At 42.3% G+C, this 18,236-nt stretch overlaps 1 protein-coding gene across 1 annotated transcript in view; it reads right to left on the reverse strand.

Annotated features, from left to right (window-relative positions):
* LOC115591202 (cAMP-specific 3',5'-cyclic phosphodiesterase 4B-like) overlaps positions 1 to 17,170 on the reverse strand; it is a 182,880-nt gene extending 165,710 nt beyond the window's left edge. Inside the window, exon 1 of the mRNA XM_030432959.1 lies at positions 16,698 to 17,170. The gene's annotated coding sequence lies outside the window, so the exon portion shown is untranslated. The remainder of the gene's footprint in view (positions 1 to 16,697) is intronic.
* Positions 17,171 to 18,236: the final 1,066 nt, after the last annotated feature.

Below are 18,236 nucleotides of genomic sequence, written 5' to 3' on the forward strand. Positions count from 1 at the left end.
GAGGAATGGACAACTAATAAACACATTTTTGTCAAACACTGATGACTGAAACATTTGTGTCCTCAACGGGAAACATCAGTAGTTCAGATTATAGAATCAGGATCAGCTCATGAATCGATGTCTGGTAAGAGAATTACGCCACCAAATTGGACGCGTCTTTACAGCGCAGGCAAATGAACATCAACCAAAATGAACACACACATCACATGGGAGCACACATCGAACCATCTCCCTAACAACGCGCGCTTATCAACACCGTTCATGTGTCCCTAGGCTCTTCGTCTGATGTTTTCAGATAATCTTTTCAATCTCGCTTAATCTTTATGAGTTGTCTCTCTTGCTACTGCAAATTACTCTTTTTCGGAATTTCTATTACAGCGACACACGCAAATGAAAAAGCGAGCAAATTAAACCTGAAGCAGCCTCAATGGCTCAGCACGCTTTAATTCCGCCCCCCCCTCATGCTAATCGTTCAAAAGCAGCAGATGAGATTGACTCCACAGCCATTGAGCTGCTCTCTAATGAGCCAATTCAGGCCCCAAGAACTCATAAGTTCCTCCTGTGCCCCAAAAATGGTAAAAAAAAAAGAAAAAAAAAAAGAAAAGAGAGAAAGAGATAAGTGCCAATCTCTGCTTGAATGTGTGACTGTTCCTTTAAGCTGTGTGCACACAGGGTTAATGCTGCAGTTTCGTGATGTATCCTGTTATGTGCAAATAAACCAAATGGTTAAGGACAGTTCACGCCCTTGCAGCAGATGGACATCTTTCAGCTTGAACAGACAGGACAACCTTGAAGCCAAGAGGTGATACCGATGTTGCATCGCGTCACCCCAGAGCAGCAGGAACAGCAACCACAGCATCAGAATATACAGTATTCCTCTTTAACGCAGCGACTTCAACGACAAAGAGACGAGATTTTCTGTGATAATGTTTTGGTTTGACAATTATTGATCTCGTTAAACAGAATTACGCAAATTGGGTGATTCATTAAAAATTCCTTGAATATGATTTCAGAAAGGAAACCATCGGTGGTGAGGCCTTCCTGGAGGGATGAAGATCAGTTATTATCCCTATTAAAATATAATTAGTGGGCACAATCATTTTCTGTTCGGAGCAGATCTGAAACTTGTGTTTTTTGGGGTTTCCTATTTAGTGTTACTTCTGCCTAGTTAACAGAATTAAGGCGGACTCGTGTGCAGACAGAAGACACGCACACATGCTACAAAATTATCTCCTAAGCACGTGTTCAGCTGGCGAGGTGTGTTTATACATACTTAAAGGTTTGGAAATGTGGTAACACGTCAACCATGGGCCAGAACTAACAGTCATAGTTGAGTGAAAGTGTCCTCTGTCTTCTTGTACAGCAAAGGCACTTCTCTCACTGAAATCCACTGCCACCTGTCGCGCAGTCCAGAACATATTCGGAAACAATGCAAGGAGCAAAGAAAACACTCGCTGCTCCTTCCATCCTGTTTTTCTCCCAGTTTGTGAGGATTTTTCACACTTTTTCCTCTCAGTGAGTGAGCTCCACAGTGAGTGAAAGACACACAGAAAACGACGGAAAATTATCTAAAATTCCTGTCTCTTCTGTGAAATGTTTGCGTAAAGGGGCTGTAAAATCTGCCACGTTGAGGGGGGTCGCACCGCATCAGGATGGCTGGAGGACTAAAAAGTGCTAAATATTACTTTTTGCCACAGATTTCAGTAGAGGGTGAATTATTCTGCGTTGTATCCTGAGAATCAAAGGGTAAATCAAAATGTAAGAATGTAACTGTATTCTTTTGTTCTTGTGATTCTCTAAATATCACCAGAATGTTTAATCACCAGAACACCACTGCGGTTTCAACTCTTTCTTATTTTTCATGCCTCTAGGTTGGTTTGTTTCCTGGGGACACTTAAAAAAGTGATCAATATGCCAGCACATGGCCTGAACAAATTTGTTGCCCCACCACAAAAACTTTGCACTGTAGTTCATTTCCCAAGATGCTTAGGGACATTATACCTCAATAACATCTTTGCAGCACACTTCACTTTGCAGAATTCATTCTAAATGCTGCACGCGTTTGGTGAAGGTGTTTTCTTAATTTGCTTGTGTTTTGTCTATTTGCATATGTCATCTTGAGCTGCATCGCTCATTCCCCTCCCAGTTAAATAGTACTGTGTTGTCAAAACTGAAAAGTAAAAAAGTAAAGAAGTGCCACCTGGTTCTGTCGAAGAACTGTCACTGTCTATGTTTTTAATTGATCGCACAGTTCAAAATGAACTGGATGAACCTCTTGACTCTGTCTGCAGCTTAGTGAATTCATGGAGTATGAGCCGCAACCGCCGATCACTGAATGTTTGAGGGAGCAGACTGTGTAAACCAGACAGCATTCCTACCTAAGTGTGCTTGACTACAAGTCAAACATTTCCCCTCCGAGCCATCAGTCAGTCAACGGATCCCACAGTAATACCTGAAAAACTCAACCAATTCCCCAGACTGCATTCACAGGTATCTAATTTCAAATGTCGCGCAGGGAGAAAAATTGCAGACGAGCGTTACAGCAAAATGTGAAAAGTTGTCCTGCCACGTACGCCTCCTCTTGTTCCTCTCAAAACATTTTAGTTCACATGCAACAACGTCATTGGAAGGAGGCCTCAAACCGAGCGTGTCGTGTATCAGCCTTATAGAGCAGAGATAACAAGCGCTCCGCCTGCCGGTCCTGTCGACTGAGCAGTGCAGCGGGACGCTTGATGGAAGGACGAGAAACAGACGGCTGTCTACCCCTCAGTCTACACATCATCTGTTCCATGCTTCTGCTACCTGAAGTTGGGGCCTGAATGTATCTGCTTGACAGCTGTTTGGGCATTTTCTACCTCTGTGCTCTTTGTTAGTTTAAACTGAGGAGTTAATCCTGAGCATAATCTGGTGTTCCACGGGGCAGATCGTGTGTGACAGCCAGTCTGGGTGGTTGAAGGACTTAATGGCACTTTTGTAACAGAATTAATGCTTCAGTGAAAATAGAGAAAAGATTGAAATGTAGGAAAACACTCAGTGTAGCTTGCCGGCTAACTTTGTTTCAAGCTTCTGAGACTGAACACAGCTAAGGTTATGGGCATGTGGTGCGGAGCCTCAAAGACTTCTAAAATCGGCACAGGAATGTATGCTAACCTCTCGCCCAGCACCATCGCGAGCGTTGATCTGCTCCCTTAGCTTGTGAAGGGAGTTTGAGTTTACTCGGTTGGGTGAGACAGTTAGAGGCGATGACTACGCTTTTGAGCTGGTGAGCAACCCCAGGCTACCTAATCAGAAACCACTCGCCCCAAGAGAACAATTTCATAATCCATAGCTCGTCTCACTGTGGACATCATTATGTCTCTATTCGGTTGTCATCGCTCCAATGCCTCGCTCTGTGGCATGATTTCTGATCACAGCAGACTGCTCCTCATGTTGAAGTTGTCACATCGTGTTTTTGATCATGACACTGTGGTTGTCATGTGTGTCTGTGTGTGTTTGCGGTGCCCATGGTGCCCATCCACAAGTTTTAATGTACCCGTCAATGTACCCGTTTATTGAGCTTCAAAAAATAAATCTGCAACCTAAAACGACCTCGGAATGAGACTCAACAATCAACTATCTTTCCACAGAATCACCTATTATGAATACAATTCAAATTGTGCTTAGAGGGAATAATTTGAACCAGACATTTTGACCGGGGAGATTTAAATATATCTTAAACAGATTTTCCTGGTAAAAAAACCAAAACAAACTGTAATTACCGGTTATAACGGAGGCCGTGGCGGTTATGTATGTGTGTGTGGGTGTGTGTGAGTGAAGGCAAACTGAAGACATGGTGTGCACACACTGATAATGTGATGCCAATACAAAGAAGCTTAACCAAATTCTAAGAACTGTTGATTTGGTCTTATATTCATAAATACTTGAGCATTAACAAATACTCAGAACACCCTTAGTAAACAATCTAATCCTCTACAGACTCCGAATACTGTCAAATCACGTGGAAACTCACCCTTTACATGCTTTATCGAACCTGATCCCGAATACAGAGTTAGGAGTTTAACACACAAATCAAACATAGAGTTAGATACATTTTAGAGATTATATTGAGGCTATTCTACCATATTAAACATCACAGAGAAAAATATAAGTGAGAGGGGAACAACTGACATTCAGTCCACATTTAGAGCAGATAACTCCCGGACTTTCCATCTAAATGTGTAACAGAAATCCTTTTTATTTTATCATTTTGTAGCTGTAGCTTAAGCTATTGTCACCCTGTGTTATATCAACCCGCTAATATTGTACAGAAATAAAAATGTAAAATTGCAAACTACACAAGAAAATAAAAATAAAAACACCAACCAATGTTTAATGTTTTGGATGCAGAAACCCTAATCAGACCTTAAACACAACGTTGTCACATGATCATGACCGGTCGCCGGGATTGAACCGCTCAGACTATGACTGCTACTCAGCGAGGATCAAACCAGCGACCTTCAGATTACTGTATAACCCACGCTCCCGCCTGAGCTGCTACTGTAGCATTACTACTGCAATTACTAGCCAGGAGTGGTGGAGATGGAACCATTCCACCTACTACTACTGATACTGCTACTGTTTAGGTTAGAGGTTTAAATTTTATCAGGGAGAATTTTACAGCTCTGTTATCACCGTGGCAATCATTTCATACTCAGGAAGAGTAGAAACATGGCGGCCATGTTACAAAGTAATGTATCAGTGTGTGATGGTTTCAAGTAAATACAGCAATTTGTCTCACTGAGTCAATCATCATTTCTGTCACCCACACACACCAAAGTTAAGAACATCACAACCTTTGCTATAACACACTGGAGTATTCAACAGGTTCTTCACACTTTTTAATCATAATTTGACCTAAAAAAAAGAGAAAGGATCTTTTCTCTTGCGCAAATCGGTGACACACTGAGGGTACTTTACAATCGTGCAATGTTATGACATCACTCTGCAGCCTACGGCCTCTAAAAGCCTCCCACATCAGACTAGTGTCAAGGAATAAAATCACAGAGCGAGAGGTCTGAGCAATGGAAATTCATTGCTCCCACTTTTTTTTTTTTCCTGATTACACCTCAGGTTTACTAAGTCAATGTCACACAGGAGGCATTTTGAATAGACTACTGGCGTGCACATTATTTATTTCAGCCTCCTTTTGCTAACAGGTCTCCAAAAACAGTGAAAAGAAATGTCCCATCTAGTCCAACAATCACTTTGGTCTGCTGGCTCCGTTCCACTCTGTCTGGAGATTTCCCCCTTCACACAGCTCATCAGTGTGAGACAGTAAACTGGTGCTCAGGGTGCTCCTAATGAGCAAAGTCTCTCTTTTTTTCACTGTTTTTTTTTTCTCCCCTTCCACACCCTGACATGATTGTTGTCATTTCATACACACACACACACACACACACACACACACACACACACACAGCCTTGTTTCACCCTTCAGCTTATGAAAAAGTAAGTACTTTCTCGTTTGTTGAGACAATTAAAAAACTTGATTAGCGTCCCTTTTCCTATTCACTCCCTCAAACAGTGTCAGTCTAATGAAGGGGGAGCAGTGAGGGTTGCACTCCTGTTGAGCATGCACTGGAGAGCACAAACACACTGAGGAGGAACTTTACACCAGCTTTGTTCAATATGAAGAAAGAGCAACAATGGAGGCTGAGGCAGAACGATAGTTAATAGTATATTGATACTGATAGTGCCTTTCTCTGCATCATTAAGTTGCAAACATTAATCTTTTTAAATTAATCTTAAAAGCACAATTTTCATATTGTTTTTCCCACTGACCTGAGGTCAAACATTTTATTTGACCATTTAAGATATAATATGTAACATTTCTGCATTTAAATCCCCCCCCCCCCCCCCCAAAAAAAAAACTGTCCAACTCTTATTGAGTTGTGTACTTTGTACTTTGTACATTATACCGAATGTTTGCAACACTGTTGAAACCCAAAGAAATCTGTAATGTTATTCATGGTATGGGGAGTTCACTGTTACCATAACCTCCACCAGAGAGTCACAGAGTGTACATGACTTAACATAACGTGAATTTTACTTTAAAACATTACTCATCCATGACCTTTTACCTGAGCCACATACTGTAGATGGATTTTCATCATCAATGATGGTTGCCTTTTAGCTGTTAAGGTAAAGATGTCGACAGCAGCTCCCATGATCCCACGCTACTTACATCTTATTGGCCGCAATTACTTGCTGTGAGTTTCAGGAAGTAATTTTACAAATGTTTATTTCAAACCTGGCTTAACTTTTGCTTAAAATGTTTTACCATTGTTTTATTGTATTCATTTTCTTCTTTTGATCGTTTTTACTGCAAATTTAATTTGTATTTTATTATCATTTATTATGTTTTCAGAAGTATATAAAAATTGGACTGGGCGATTATTATATTTTTTATTCATGTTTAATCTTTTAAAAAGGTCCAGTTTGCAGGATTTAGTGGTATCTAGCAATGAGGTTTCAGATTGCAATCAAGTGAACATCCCTCGCCTCACCCCCCTCATGGTGGCCAAAAAAAACCCTCTTCTGATCCAGAGGTGGGTTTCTTCGTTCTTAATGGTTACTGTAACAGAAATTGCTGTGCAACATGCTGGACTCTACATATTCCTTTTATTCCATTTCTTCCTCCTAAATCCTCCACACTGAATCTTTAATATATTCTTCTGCTTTCATCACCTCCAGTTGTGCTAACATGAATGAAAGGTGCTCCATAAATCCAGTTTGATAGAAATGATGTAGGAGAAACCTCTGAAACACACACACAAACAATGGCCGATACATCTCAGCATTGTGTTTATATCCACTCAGCTGGTAAGTGCTGCTACATACAATTTTCACACACAATCCATTTTACATGGGATTATGTATGGGCCCAATTTGCATTAGACACAATCGTATCCAGATTGGCGTCATGGGTTAATCCCCCCCTTGTCACTATTCCCCAGAAGTAAACAGCTGTAATTCCATACACGTCACTGCTGATGCTTACAATTACAACAGAGCAAACACACAGACAGAATACACAGCAGCAAAGAGTATTTGACTTTCATTGTTTAAAAAGTTGTAACATTTAAACTGGAAATAATAGGGCAGATGAGGTTATGCAACTTTGATAACATCTGAAAGCGTTACAAAGTGTTGGCTCTGAGGCTGGTTTAATTCACCACAGTAATGATTATTAAGGGATTAAATCAAGTAATAGCAATTTGACTTTTCATTAAATTTTGTACAGACACGTGAGATACTCAGAGGAAGAAGCTTTTTGACTTCAATAACGCTCTTCCTCTAAGGCAATAACAAGGTCAAACTGCCTGGTTTAAAACCTTGGCAAAACCTCTGACATCGTAACAACCTGACAACCATTTTAACTAAGTTGAAATAATCGTATTAATTAAACTGCGTTGACCATTTACCCTGCATTAACTGTTATCAGCCACTAGCTTCATTTTTGCATAGTTTTGTAACATTAACCTTTAAAAGTACTTGGACAGAAAGTAGTATTCAGATCAAATCTCGAAAGACTTGATCCCATAACTGCAGCCTCCTCTACTGCTGGCACATGCTATTCGATTCTTGGGGCAGATGCTGATATATAATGGTAAGTAAGCAATTTGGATATCAGTATATCAGCCGATATACACACTCATTTTGCAATGACCCCTCAAACATGGTTGTAAAACGCTGCTGACAAAGATGAAAGCAGAATATTTTTCAGAAAAATATATTAAAAGATTATTTAAATCTATTTTGACACCAGAGTAGTGAAAGAGTAAACTTACTTATCGTATTAGTTGTAATTTCAGCACATCGGACAACATATATGATACCATTACATCAATAATATCATCCGACCAATAAAGTGGTCAGGCTCCATCTAAAATGGTAACACTTGTAGAGCATGACCATGTCAGCATTCTCAGTGTGAGGTGTTACAGGATTTAGCTCAAAGCACCACAGAGCCTCAGTACTCCTCATAGAACCAGTAGCAAGGCTGTAGCTTTCTTATCAACTGCACCTGTGTTGCACAAGTAAAAAACGTCTGATGTGCGAGACGTCTATCTGCCAGATAATCATCGTGTGCTCAGCACGGATGATACCCATGGATTATTGATTTCCTCCCAATATCCAGAAAAATGTAACGAGAAAAGAGGCAGAGGGTTTCAAACCAGAGCCGGATGAAGCTCTAAGCTGCTTAAGCACCGTAGATTCTATTCATTCTGCCTGAGATGATACTTATTTTGGAAAGAGCAAACACAGAGTGCAGGAGCACCTACTACACACAGAAAATACAACAACCCAACCTCCTACAGAGATGTTAGAGGGCCAGATAAAAATAGAGGTCAAGAGACAGACGCTAAATTTGGGCCTCATTTGAAAAGCAATCTGTTTTTTTTGTTGTTTTAGATTTTTTTGGATTCATATTCTTTGTCTTAACATTTCTTAGCAGCACTACAGTTTCAAATGTAAGGCAAGGCAGTGTTTACTATTCGATGTGGACAATCTGTGTTCCCTCGAACTGTATCTGTATTCTGTCACTCCCCGGGCATGCCAAACACAGTCGTATCCCTCGATCTGCTCATCAGTTTTAGCCGCCGCTCCACTCGAACAAGAAGACATGAGCTGCTTGGCCTGTTAATTACTCTCAATTATCAAGCTCATCTCTTCTCTGATTCATCTCTGTCAGCTCAGGCTTACTGAGGGTAAGACTCTTTCAAAGTCGATTAGAGAGGGGAGGGAGAGAGGGTCCTTTTGTCTAATTGTTGATTAAATGAATAACTAAGATCATTCACATCAGTTTTACAATATTCAGAAAAACACAGTCAAGGGTCAGGGAGAAAGAGAGGAGTGGAGAGAACAAAAGACAGTGAGCCAAGAAAAGAGAAAAAAAAATAAAAAGCTGCTTTAAAGTGGGTCAAAGACACACTTATTACAAAGACTTAGATAGCTCTCCGTCTCTCTGCTGACGAAGGACAAACAGTGTCATTACTTTTCCAAAAGTTCAAAAAAGGAACTCGGAACCTCAATTTCTTTCAGCCATCATCCACAAGAAGTCCTGAAAGTAGGGATGCACCGATTGCCATTTTTGGGGGCCGATTACGATTTCTCATGGAGTTTGACCTGCCGATACCGATTTTAGCCGATTCCGATTCCATTTTTTTCAAACCACTTTACAGCACACAGAGAGATTTATTTCCTGTCTTTTCTTTGATAGAAAATGTTAACATAGAAATACAATCAACTTATCAGTTGTCTAATTCAAGGTGCAATATCAAAATATTATGCTGCCAAGTGTGGGACATTCACACAGTTCTAAATGCACTGTAATCACTATAAAATAGACCTTTATAAATTATAGTGTAGGAAATTCAATAATTTATACATTATTAAATACATAAATAATAAGAAATAAAAAAACAACCTGGGGTCAAGAACTGTTGCCAGTGTGTAAAGGGGCTCCTTCTCGATGTCACTAAACCTTCTCCGTACTGCCTCCAACAAGGTGGCTTTTGTAGTGCCCACTCCTAACTCTGTATCAGCTCTTTTCTCCAAAAACAGTTTCAGCACGGTGACAGCAGCTGTTGCTGTCGATGAACTAATTCCCTTTGTAAGTTCTTCGAAAAGAGCGAGGAGAGTGATCACGTTCTCAATTAACCTCCACTGGTGCGGAGTTAGAGTGACAGGTAGCTCATGCTCCGTATTTCATAAGCTAGCAGAGGAGGTTGACTTGTCTCAGTGCTAGCTGTAGCTTGGTGTTTACCTTTATCCCCTGAGTGTTGGCCTTTGCTAGCTTCGTCAAACTTTGCAAACTCCGCCGGTTGATGTTGTTTTAAGTGTCGGATGAGATTGGCCCAACTTCGCCCTTGCAGGTGTTGCATATTGCATACTTATTGTCTTCTTCACTCACGCTGAATAATTTCCATACAGCTGACATGTTGTAATACGCGAGGTCTACTCTACTACACGTGCGTGCACATGTGGTGCTGATGCTGCGCAATGCTGAGTGCATTAAGACCGGCATAAAATCGGTCATGGCCAATCATGTGATTATCGGCCAATTCCGGTCACCCGCCGATCAATCGGTGCATCCCTACCTGAAAGTGCTCCAAAAATGAGAATTTGCACATAACATCACAAAACAACTGAGCAAACTGCATACGCTGACTGTGGAACCGGTCTTTAGTTTATGTCAGCTGACTCCACTTATAAACTAAAGTTAGCTACTGTGATCTCTGTTAGCCGAGCAGAGAAGGGCACTCAGACGATGCAAAGTGTGCTGCGATTTAATAACTCTTGTTTCTAAGCATGTAAGCAGCAAACCGATTATCACAAATCGTGAAAAGAATATCTTCTCATACATACATAATGACATCATATCCCAGTCAAATATCAGAAAACGCACAATGGTGAGAAGTGCCTCAGAGGATTTTGACGCCATTTATCTTCAGAACGTACTCTCAGCTGGCTCTCACAGAATGAAACGGTGTAGATCTCGACGTATTGACAAGTTAATGAAAGTGTGGATATTTCAGGCTGCTCTGTACTTAAAAACAAAAAGCCAATTATCATGAAATGTGCTCCGGCTGTCACTGTTGTAATTACGGTTGCCTGACAACCTCTAGCCCTCCATTTCCTTTCTCACGTTTTGTCTCAAACTAATGCACGTACACAAACAGCTGTCTCTGCTCCTCCTGCATGTCCACCATTATATATCAATTCCATTTAGCCTACAGAGCTGTGGGCATTAGCCTGCCGTGTCTCTACCGAGCAGAGTGAAAGCCCACTTTAAAAAGCCCAGTGAAGATGATGCAGTGATGGCCGGATGGATCTGGAGATCTCTAAATGGATGCTACGGGAAGAGGAAGATTGGAGGCCTGTTGTTTAAATAAACTTCTATATTGTATCAGGAATGACAGGAACGATGGGAGGATGACATCTTCATGGGCCAAAGTGGGAAAGTGGATTGCCTCCCTCAATCTGCTCGCAGAAATTATGCAGAAATTATGCATAAGGCAGCAGACAAACCAATTTGAAACACCCAAAGTGGCTAGCTGACACTCTGCTGCCACTATCGTATTATATCTGATAGGAAACGCATTTAAATGTGTTAAAAAGGCAGCCAAATAAAAAACCTAATGCATGAAGCAAACATCCTCGGCATATCATTGGAGAATTAACTGCCAGTGAGTCCAAGTGAGTTTAACAATTTCATTCTTATGTAGATTCTTTGGATTAACACCACACAGATCTACAAATTCTACTTTTAGACACGTTTTAACTTGATTGACTTTTTATGTCAACCGTTTCTTATTGACGTAAGTCTGCACAAATGACATAGAAGTATTAAGTGAGGCAAAAATTTAACTTGGAAAAGCAGAAAAGTCTCAACTGTAAGGTGACATGCGAACATCTTGATCAAATTAACATCATACTCTGGGAAATCCATGTAAGGCCGACTGTCTGCATTAGCCTCCTTCCTGAAGCACACTATGACGTCAGCTGGCCCCTATAGTGATGACATTCAGTAAGGTTCATTCATTGACCTGCAACTGGTGAACAATCTTAGGGAAGCTACTTTGAAAGCATTGCTTTGCAAGCTACTAGATTTATTTCACTCGGAAGAAGCTGGGTTACAGCAAAGCTACCCTGGGGAGAAATGTAGTCTAGTCACCTAAAGCTACGAAGCTAAAAGTAGTTCAAGCTCCTCTGATGAGAGGAAACCAAATTGACAGTGTAGGCTCCATGTGATTTAAGAAAAATGCCATTCCGATGACTTTGAGCAAACAGCGTCCAATTGTTCACTGGTCGTACATAAACCCAAAAAATAGAGTACCCAATTTTTCAAATCAGAAACAGCAAGAAATATCGGCTCTGAACTGGAAAAATAAAAACACAAGATTATTCCTCTCCTTTCATGGCCACAAAAAGTTTGTTGTTTCAGTAGTTAGCTACCAAGGAATTTGCCAAAAACCCAAAAAGTAATTTGACTACTAGATGAAAACATGGATTTAGTTCAAGCAAGCTTCCGCAAAATGTAGTTAAGCTGCTTATTTAATAACATTGCCTTTACTGCCCCGCATCACTGGAACTGAGAGTACCTCAGACTATCATGCACAGACATCATGAGCAGCTGTATCAACATTAGACACAATGTGTGCGGAGGACATTTACATTACCGCCCCGTCTCGGGGGGCTCATGCATATAACTTTGCAAAGATCTGACACAACACACTCCAGAAAAACAACCCGCATGTACACCAGCAGCTGGCAGATTACGGTCACTAAACACAAGCAGTCGCAGATTTGTGTACATATACACAAGTCTAATATCTCCACCCTGTTAACTCCCAAAAACAGGGATAATTAGCTGTTGGCTTTGCTCCACGTCTGCCTGTTTTCATTTCATGTTTAAACCCAGCTCTCTGATAGAGGGATATTTAACAGATGCATCCTCTGCCTGGGGGTTCTGCCAAGAGTATTTAACCAACCTCCAAAAAAAAAAAAAAAAAAAGCCAGGACAAATATAGTGACGGTGTCACCTAAGAAAAAAAAAATAGTTTTTAAATAACACATGTATTGGCTTCATCTACTCCTTATTCAACACAATATAATACAAGCAAATCAAGCAGGATGCACCGACGTCACCAAGGGCCTCAGAAACTGACCTGACCTTTAATTATATCCCCTATGAGAGCGACACTGAGCTCTGCCACTGAGTCGCACATTCGGTTAATCCATATTGCAATTAAAATGACAGAATGACGGGAGCGGCGGAGTGACGCGCAGGCGATGGGGGGCAGGGGCTGCACAGAAAGAAAAACTGTGTTGGGATTCTATTAAGAGATCAATACTACATGTATGAAAGGAGAGTTAGGCAGTGCAAGAACAGGGCTGGCTCAGAATTTGTGCAAACTGAGTGAAAGAAGCACATGTTCCTCCTCAAAGTCAACAACAAACAACAATGGTGCGGTAATTGTTCCTCGAGACCGGAGCTTCTCCGTGGCCAGCAACATAAATAAACACCTTCGAAGGTGTGGAAAATATGCAGCTGCGAAGCAAGGTGTCGCCAAAGACAAACCAGATGCAGGCGGACAATCTTCACCGGGTATAATATCGCAACACTGTGCGGCTGCCAGGTGTGAAAGTGCTCGGCTGAAAGAGTGGGAGGTAAGGTGTTGCCAGGGAGGACATCCAGTTTAACCGAGAGAATCCTCCTCGGGTGAGAAGAAGTCACCTCGCAAAAATCTCTCATCTCCCCCGACCTAGCTGCGGCAGCCCACGATTTCACATCTTTGATTGTTGTGTGATGTGCATTTCCCCTGGATAAATTATTTCGAGTAGGATGTGTGATATGTGATTGACAGTCTTCTCCTTTACTCCTGACTTCCCCCTTCCTACGCCTGAAGAGATGAACTAGACTCTCACTGAGCCAATTGTGATATTCAAACTTAAACACAAGGCGCGTGCTTTGAGACATTAAACGTCCAACTTCTGGATCTAATTGATTGGATTACCATTAGCCGGGCTGGGAAACACACATGTAACATCGTAGATTTTGGATATCGTTACACAAGCATCAGTGTTGGCTTTTCCTGGTTTTAAAGGCCACATGCAGTGCATCATATTCACATTGCAGATGATTATTATATTTTTTGAAATCTCATTTTGTTAATATTTTTGTGAACGTAGCAGCCCTGTGTTGTCTTCCCTACAATAGTGTTGCAATTTTAATACTGAAGGATTCTCTCAAAATTATTGTTCTCAAACAGTACGCTGGACACAGGGAGAGGGAACCCGAGGAGAAGTCACAGAGTGTCACCAGCTTATTATTGGGCTTATCATTACCATTATTATTATTGTATGTAAGAATGAGTCATGGACAGTTCCACAATAACGTCAAGCGCTTTTCTGGTCTGAGGTGAAATTTGTTCTCCTCAAGGCGCTCAGAGCTCTCCCGCAAAAACACAAGGCTCTCCAGGCGCCTGAAATCCGCCAGGCATCCAAGGCACATAGGCAGAACACAGAAACGCCTTACTGACTGTAGAATTCAGCTGGGAAAAGATGCCTCTCACTGCAAGGAGTGCGTTTTGTCTGATTGAGCCCTTAGGGGTGAAGGCGTCAGCAATGAAGTCCCAGGTCTTGCTCTAGCAGGAGACCTCTGCTTCACATCAATCTTCATCTCTCCCTTCTCTTGTTTCCCATCATCTCTCCACTGTTTGCTCTCCAATAACAGGTTAAATTAGCCCGCAATAAATGTATAAACGAATACAAAGAAACCAAGGCCAACAAAAGCAACACCTACATCAGTAGGAGCAGCAGTTCACGAGGTTCAGGAGTCTGACGATCTACTGAGTCACACAAGCGCTCAACAGCTGCTCTGACCTGGAAGAGTCGGGCAGAAGCGTTTCTCGGTGGAAGCTCTCAGTTTTCTCTCACGTTTTCTAACAAAAACAGATCTCAAAAGATGCAGTTTGGCTTCGTTTTTGCTATACTGCCCATCGCCTAAACGGAAGGTGATCCATCACAGTAGTGAGGAATCCACAGCCGGTTCCACTGGGAACTGGAGCGCAGCACCCAGACCTAATCAAACAGTCACCTCAGGAGTTAGTGACTTACTCCAGGTCAAGTCCTGCAGGAGCCATTTCTCCTGTGTCACCTCCTCGAGCAGGAGGAGGAGACCCTCTCTCTCTCTCTCTCTTTCTCTCTCTCTCTCCCCAGCTGCACAATAAAAAGGTGAGTTCACGGGCCCACTCTCCTTAAAGTAATCGATAAATAAATAAAACATCTCGGACGTGACAAATGAACGGAGGCACCACCAGGTTTTTCGTCTGTGTCTCGAAGGCCGTTTTGAGAACAGCGATTCAACCGCTTACAGGGCGAGTGTGCCGCACATGATTCCAAGCAGGCTAATTGGTCGGGATGCATGCCGAGAGGTCAATTAGTGAACATGTGTTTACCGTCATGAATATCCAAATGGTTTAATGCAGCGTAACCAACACACATTTTTGCCAAATGATGAAGTGCTCAATTACGATCTCAAAGTCAGTGGGTCAGTGTTTCCAATTTCAGCTCCGTAATGAAACCAATTAAATATTTGTAAATAGCACGAGTCAGTCTTGGCGGTCAGTAATAGATGCTGCTCTTCACGTGCTGCAGGAGTGAATGTAGCGGAACCTCTCCTCCACTAAGAGCTCTGCTCACGGATCAATGGGCTTCCACATTTAAACATGGTGTAAGCCAACAGATCGATAGACCCCGAGTTCTCGACTGGTACGGAGAAATAATGTCACACACAATTCTTCCATCCAGCCAGATGCAGAAAGAGGCTGGAGATGTGCAATGTGAGCAGAGCTGGAGGATTTCAAAGAAGAGCAGTTGCAGTGGAGCTGGCGAGCATGGAGAGTATCAGGGCATCTATAAGGTGCAGAATCAGAGCTATCTGAGAAAAGATAAAGGGTGTAGAGAGAAATGACAACAACAGACTGAGAGCTACAGGAGAAAGGGTGAAAAAAAAAGCCTGGCAGCTAGTCCATCAGCAGGCTGATTTATCTGTTTCTTCACAGCTTCCATCACAGAGCAGGACACCCTGCCGGTTTGGATCTGTCACTAGTGGGAGTCCCCACACTGCCTCTCTAACCTGTGAGGAATTCCCAACGTACCATGTCTCCAGTTCAGTCCATGATCGAATTCAAATCCTCATCCAATCACTCCCTTATTTGTAGATTTAATAAATGCCAATGATGCCACTTCAGAGGACACAGGCTGAGACCAGCCATCTGCGAAGTCAGTCAAAAGATCTGAAGCATTATTGTACTTAAAGCCAGGGGCAAAAAAAACAGCAAGACAGGAAGGCTGTTGCTCTCTGCAAGGCTGGAAGTCAAGCTGCCAAGCCCGGTGACACGCAGACGTGTTGACAGCCCTCCACGTTTGGGAACAGAAGGGGCAGGGGATTTATTAAGTTCAGGCGTCGCAGGATGAGAGAGTGAAGACTGGACGATGAGAAAGGGTTCTGATAGAACACGAGCCACTCAGTTTAAAGCAGGGCAGGCCGACACACTCAGGCAGCGTCCACATGGTCAGTGTGTCACCTGCTGGGTCTAATGAGCTCCTTCCTGCGAGGCACTGAGGCGGCTGTGCATGATGACCCTGACATAGCTCATGTAAATCACCGGCACTGGGGCTGACTGGCAGGTGTACTGTTACGTAAAAAAAAAAAAAAAAAATCATATACCAGCATCCAGTTAGAAATTAAAGCTATATAAGAAAGCTGTAAGGTAAACTGGTGATATAATATGGTCACATTTGGACTCAAAATGCCTTAAAGTCTATATCTGAGAGTATCTTGAAGTCAAGGCTGAATTGCATGTGATTTGTATGGTTTCAGTTGCCTGCTTTGACAGGATGCAGCCTGCCTCTGTGTCAGTCACAGAAAGGTGCGGAACACCTGGGTGAAAGGCTGAACTTGTCGGTGTGTGCGTGCCGATGACAGGAGCCAAACAATGCCGGTCAAACATCTCCAACATCCCATTCTTTTTTTTTTCTTTTTTCTTTTTTTCCCTACACCGTTAGATCAAAAACGCGAGCTCGTCTGGCAAATAAAAAAAAACATGTAAATGTAATTCGACTGAAATCAGAAGCTTCTTGGTTACCTTGTCTTCTCTCCAAAGCTCATCCACACGTGGGGGACAAAGGGAATCCCGACGCCTGCTGCGCGCTGTGCTCGGACCGGAGAAAGAGCTGCTGTCACCGCATCAACAACAACCTCTTTTATTCCGTATCCGCGCGTATCTTCATCTCCATCCTCTGCTGGGATGGTGTTCACTCCACACAGCTGTAATCCAACACTCCTCAGTCGTGGTTTCTTTTCTTTTTTCTTTTTTTGGGTTTTTTTTTTTTTTTTTTTTTCACATGATCAGAGGTTTTCTCGCTTGTCTACTTTTCTCCCGAGATTTAAAACACAACTGGACCAGAAGTGCCGCGTAAAAAGAGGCTGAATCCTGTTTGTCCCGGTTGCATTCCGCGTTCCCTTCACCGCAGGCTTCCTCCCGGGAGCGAGGTGCTCGTTAGGGGGGGTTTGTGGGCTCTCTGGTATCAAATGCATCAACTCGGTGTTCCCCTCTCCGACCATCCCTCCTCCTCCTACTCCTCCTCCCCCCAACAGACGAGGAGCGTGGACCAATTGAGAGGCAGAAAAAGAGAGAGAGAGAGAGAGACGATCAGAGCGTCTGTGTGGAGCGGGACCAGAGATCTGTCAGAGAGGGACTGAGCAGCGTTCAAGCAGCCTGGAGCCTCAGTGAGACCAAACATTTACTCTCATTAAAGATGTCAGGGAAGAAAAGGGTTCGGTTCACCCCTCAGCTGTACGTTTTATACATCCGATAATAAAATATGTTTTACAATCTACTAAATGTAATGTGAATATTGTAGACAACATTTACACAATTGTAAACTAAACAGTGGAAAACAAAGATGTTTTTTAGTTAATAAAAAAATAAATGAATACTCTTAATCAATCAAGACTTGCCATGATCTGAGTTTGATAGCACAAAATATAATAAACAACTAAAATATTATGTAGAACTCAAGAGTGAGATAAGACTTTATTGATCCCAGAAAATTCTCAAATGAGTTCCACTCTTACCCACCTTGACATTAAAGTGATTTACGCATGAATGCATCAATATTGGCCAGGAGCAGACCGATCAACGGCCCTGAACGATTACTGGGCCTATATTAATTACATTTTTCCGATTGCATAAGAAAAAAGAATAATTTAAAAATGTGCAACTTTGTGCTACAGATGCAGCATCCTCGATCAGCATCCAATATATGACTCTCGACACATCCCAGTGACAGCCTGTGAATAATCCGAATCTGCAAAGGAACTAATAACTACACACTGTGGATTCTCTGAGTCTCACTCACCTGTGCCTCCACCTAGCCTCAGTCTTCACTATCGTGAGCCCCAGATACTCCCCCTGCTTAGCAACCAGCCTGAGTCAGAGCCTCCCTCGACTGCCTTCTACTGTACCAGAGGAACCTACATTCCATTTAATCTTTCCCCTGTCTTGCTGTCTGCTTGTGGGTCCAGCAAACAAACCACCTACAAATACATAACATGTAGCTGATCATGTGCTCGTATCATGTAACCGACTGCACCCAGGCTGTTGAAAATGTCTGCACCACCT

This window comes from Sparus aurata, chromosome 11 (assembly GCF_900880675.1).
Source record: "Sparus aurata chromosome 11, fSpaAur1.1, whole genome shotgun sequence".
Classification (NCBI taxonomy): Eukaryota; Metazoa; Chordata; class Actinopteri; order Spariformes; family Sparidae; genus Sparus; species Sparus aurata.